The sequence below is a fragment of the Sprattus sprattus genome, assembly GCF_963457725.1.
Source record: "Sprattus sprattus genome assembly, chromosome: 20".
NCBI lineage: Eukaryota > Metazoa > Chordata > Actinopteri > Clupeiformes > Clupeidae > Sprattus > Sprattus sprattus.
In genome coordinates, this window is record NC_137918.1 from 9,806,361 (window position 1) to 9,812,123 (window position 5,763).

Below are 5,763 nucleotides of genomic sequence, written 5' to 3' on the forward strand. Positions count from 1 at the left end.
GGGCATAAAAACAAGACCTGCTTAACTGAGGCTATTATACCATATGTGTGTTGATGGAGGAAAGTTGCAATTAATGGTTGTGCGAAAAAAAATTCAGAAACGTCACCAATAATGATGTTTTCTAAACGAGGTGGAGAGGAGCCCATATAGGGATCGCTCACCCAACCTCCACTTTCTAGGAGATTGAAACCGGCCTTACCTGTCCTTTATATCACGCGCTAGCAAAGTATCCTATCTCCTCCCTATTCTCCTCCTTTCACTGGGAGCTCTGAGCTCACATTACCCCTTATCCATAGGGGCTGTCAGCAGACATGGTTCCCATGCGATGTGTGCTAAAGGCATCCCAGGACCAGAGGCAACTACCAAGCCAAACATGCAAATTATTACTGCTATAAATCAAGACTTATGAAGGGTGAACTAATGCATTACTATATACTATATCATGCTGATATTTCCAGTTCTCCTGGGTGCTATCTACAAAGTAAACCTTGGGCAAATCTGTTTTCATAACTATTTTCTCTGCTGCTTCAAGTAAGCTGATAACTCCTCCTCCAACACCTTAACATCAGCGGTTTGTGGCTGGTTTCACTGTTTGTCCCCGGCATTCTCCTACTGTAGACCTTGATGGGTCCTGACATGATCACTTGCCCTGTTTTCTAATGTTGCCCTTTATCTGATGATGCCTTAATGCTGAGATGTTTACCTCAGGCAACACCAACAATCCATCAAATACATCTGACTGTAAACCACTGGAGCTAGGCCAGGAATTTACCTCCCATCCAATTAAGCTAAAGGCTCACTGAAGCTCCTGACTGTTCGATCAGTCACTATTCTCCATTGCAATACCCTCCTTTTCCTTATCTTCTCTCTTCAGGGGATCCTTGTGAAGTTTCTGGAATTGTCCCATCAGACTTTGGGTCTGTTTGAAGTTGGTGCTGTGCTGATAAGCCCAGCCGCCCTGGCTGCACTCTGTGTGTGCCCCTGCTCTATGAGAGCACAATGCTCCTGCAAGTGAGATAGCTCCCTGTTACCGTTTCCCTTTACACACACACACTCACTCCTTTGAAGCTCACTGTGGGTTACATTACACTTTCATGACACATCTGGTATGCCATACCACACTGTCAATCCAGCCAGTAATGCCTTCAGAATTAATCTGTCAGACATTATTTGACATCTTATGATTCTAGACGGAAAATGGCAAGGAGGAGCTTCATCAACCAGAAGGACTAGCTTTTATCAGAAATACTGGGGTAAAAGTATGCTAAGAGCGTACACAAAATGTATTCAGTTACAATCAGAGCCATGGAAAAAAAAACAGATGTGACACTCCCACTGACATCACTAGAAGAAGTATTTTTCCAATATAATTTGCATAGACTTGGTTCCAGCTAGTATCCAGCAATCCTGTTTTCGCTTTGTCATCATGGGCTGTTAAGTGTAGATTGATAAGGGAAAAATTTAAACGATTTTAGGCTGCAACATAACAAATTGATGAAAAAGCGAAGGGGTCTGAATACTTGCCATGCCCTGTACTGTAGTCAGTATTGTTCCCAATAGCAGATTATATGAGGTGGGTAAGTCTAAGTATGTTACTGTAACCAGCCACCAGGGGGCAATAAATGTTTAACTTCTCAAAAGAAGGCTACCCCTCGCTGTCAATTATTTTTACAATTCATTTCACTGACAGCTTCCTGCAGAGTCTGGTGACCTCATTACATGCAGTCATTTGGAAATCTCCATGTTTAGAGGACAACATCCTTCATTAACATATTACTTTGAAAGACAAAAGCAGTAACATCGAAGGACAACAAACAGTACACTAAAGGCAGTGGTTGGCCATGTTGGTGGAGCTGACCAGACTACAGTACACATACATTCTTTAATGGCCCAATGGAGCTCAACCTGCGTTGTCAGTAAACAACAGATACCGTGTCTGGTGGCCACACATTATGAAGACCTGGCCACAATTGAGTTATCTCATTCCCACGTCTCACTAAATCATGGCGACGAGTTATTATTCTTGTGTCCACACTATAATATGTCTTCCACCTATGTCACCGGGGTCACGGGTCAGTTTCAGCAATGTTGTACTAAATTTAAGAAAATGCTAAATTTGAAGGAAGTACAATGTATAGTTGCTTTTAAATACAGACAGCCTGATAACAGATTAAAAATATTGAGTAATATCAAACAAAGGCCAGAATTATATTTGAACCCAGTTTGAGATAAGAGGAGTCTTTGTTTAGGCTTTCTAATTCATTGATCCTAGACCAGGATCTGTGTTTATTTGACTGAAGTAAGTAGTGCTCCCACCTACCTAAATGCTCTTGTAAGGGCAAATGTTACACCCAGGATGCTGCGCTCTTTTAGTGAGCGTCGTTTGGCACTGCCGCCTGTGCAAGCACGGCATTCCAGACTATTCTCATTTGTAGTTCCACGTTGGTGGAATGAACTGCCTAGCACTACCAGAGCAGGGGCGTCCCTCTCTACCTTTAAGAAGCTCTTGAAGACCCAACTCTTCAGAGAGCACCTCCTGTCCTAACTGGCACCTCGACTAGTGCTTCACTTGCAACATTCCTGCACTTCTTTTTTTAATGTCTAATGTAAAGTAGTATTTATTGTTACACCAGGTTCTATTGCTGGTAGCTTGACTGTTCTCTCCCCTGCACGTCGCTTTGGACAAAAGTGTCTGCTAAATGACTAAATGTAAATGTAGTAGAAGTGAAGTAATACACAAACTTAATTTATCACCCATTGTTTTTCATTTGTTTGGGACTCAGTAAGTCTTTCATGTCCATTCTTACAAACTTGTTTTATGGATGGTGTTGTGCTGTTTTTACAGTTGCAAGAATTCTGATGTCTTTCATCACACATAATGTCATGTTTTGTTCGGATAAGACACACACAAATGCGGTCACACACATACACACCTCAAGAATCCAAAAAACCATCAAGAAGTCAAGAAAGAGATAGAAAGAGAGAGTGAGAGAAGACTTACGATTGTGAGATGTTGTTGATGAGTGAATATTAAAGCTCCTGTTCGAGCATGTCTTTTTTTTGGCCAGTGGCGTCAACCGTTCTAGCTCAACCCACACCATAACACTTTGTAAGCAGCCTGGAGGGGTGTGTGTGTGTCATAGATTCTGTGGACAAGGACAGTGGAGAAATGGGAGAGATCTGGAACATAAAAGAATACGAATATTGAGGGCTACTACTACGATGATTACATTTGTGTTTGTTATGGAGTATTGGCAGGCATTTGGAATAGGGATGTCAAATAAATGTCCAATTTAAAATCTGCCTAAGGTCTGCGTTCAAAGACAAAAAACAGTTTTAACATTGATACTCTAGACACTTATTCTGCTGCATCTCTGCAAAACTCCATTCTTAAGCACTTGTGAAGACACTTACCTGCTTTAAATAGACTATGCTCTGGATCTGGTGCCATTTTGTTGTTATTGTGACTTCACCAATGGACATTTCTGTCATAGTTACAATCCAAGTCAGTGGTGTTTGATTATCATACTATCAGCATCGTACTAACATACTATAATACTATGTAATTTCGTAAACATAATGGATGGACCAAAAAAAAAAACCCAGATACTAGTTCAGCTCTGATTATTCAAGACATTCATATGAGGCATAAACACAAGAACTGCTTTACCGAAGCAAAACACAAATAACAGATTTTCAGGTCACCTAGTCAGGTGTTTTATTGAGAACAGAGTGGCAAGTTAGTGAATGTGAGGAGAGCCAAAAGCTCCCCCAAAAAAAGACAACTTTAAAAATGCTAATGTATAAAAACACGATGAGCGACCATACTAGCTCCACACGCACATGCGTGTGTGTGTGTGTGTGTGTACACACATGCACTCAAAACAATAAACACTGTAATGCTTGGCCTCATATTTGGTTAAGGGTACAAACATCCGAAGTTTACATAGAAAAAAGACAGACTCATAGAAACCAGTCTTTCAATTTCACACACACATTCTACAAACAAGGGTGTCTGTGAGCACTGGACGTCCTCCAGTAAGCAGATGTCTGTGTGGATATGTGTGTCGGAGGTCAAACAGCACACGGGTGGACCGAGAGGTGGACCATGTCAGCAGTATGTAAAAAAAAGAGGAGTATATGTACAGTATACACTTTTACAGGTCAGAAATGTGATTTGGGGTATGGATAGTATACACTTTTACAGGTCAGAGAGTGATTTGGGGTATGGATAGTATACACTTCTACAGGTCAGAGAGTGTGATTTGGGGTATGGATAGTATACACTTTTACAGGTCAGAGAGTGATTTGGGGTATGGATAGTATACACTTTTACAGGTCAGAGAGTGTGATTTGGGGTATGGATAGTATACACTTTTACAGGTCAGAGAGTGTGATTTTGAGAATGAATTGGGATGGACTTGATATGAGGACACACCTGCTGCTGTTGGTTACTGTCCAGCCAAGGTGGCATCTCACACAAATACACACACACGTACACCAACATCGAAAACGTGTCTTTAATCCGAGCCTGGCAAACATGCCCTGGTGGTGTATGTGTGTGTGTGTGTCTGTGGTTTTGTGCTTGTGCTCTCCCTTAAGGCTAGGTATTGTCTCATTCGTTTGATATGCAAAACAATTATATCCAACAATTAAAAAAAAAAATTAAAAAAAAAAGAACTAACATGCATTCAAAGATCCAAATCCAGAATCTACTCAATCAGAGTGATTACACATCTTAGAAAAGTTTGGGTGTCCTGTAGCATAGAAGTATGGTACAGGCAAGTACAGACTTTTGCTATACAATATTGATGAGATATGCCCAATGAGATCTCTTGACAATTGCTGATATGTCATAAAAAAGACCAAAAAGAATCATGAAACTGCATCAGGATGCATTGTGAGTGTATGTGTGTGTGCATGCAGCTCTGTGTGTGTGACCTGAGGCTGTGGAGATGTATCTTATGAGTTTAAATTAAAGAACAGTGTGTATTTACAGATAAACTTTATTTTACAGCTAATACAGCCCCCTTACCCACTACAAATAGAATATTCACCATTCCCCCACGACCCATGATATATTGTTATTGATTATTATCATTATTATTAATACTATTACTATGGATAGCTAATTGTCTTTGTACAACATAGAGGATCATTCAATCCTTGTTTCTGAGTGTCACTGAACAGTTTATAAACATTCCTGGACCTATGTAAACGTTCTTTAAGTTTCTTGTCTTGATACAAAAGGCCAGGTTCACTAACACCCACCCACCAGCAGAGGGAGACATTGTGTACATGTGTGTTTACGTGTATGCGAGAGGAAGATAATGAGAATCGGAGAGAAACAGTTAAGATTGTTCGCGATGGCCGTTACTGTAAAGTCGATCTGCTCCTTTCACCAGTGAAAGGCAAGTCTACCAGAGCTTACCCCACTGAACTACTAACCCATTCTCGTTTCTGCTTACCTTAAGCCTTAAGCCTTTAGCACCAGTGGAATGGAAGGCACCACTTGACCTTTCCCCTCAACTGATCTCCTCTCGTGCTCTAAACACCTCTCAGCTGTCTGTGTTTCTGTCGTATTGCCATGTTCATATTGTCTGCTTTCATGCAATAACAAAAGATTATTTTAAAATAGTCATTCAACATCGATCTATTCCAGACGCTCAGCTACTCCAAAACACTCAAAGACTTCAACTGTTCCTAGCAACCCCCCCCCCCCCCCACTCTTCTTTTAATTTGATTTCTTAATTTGTTCACTTT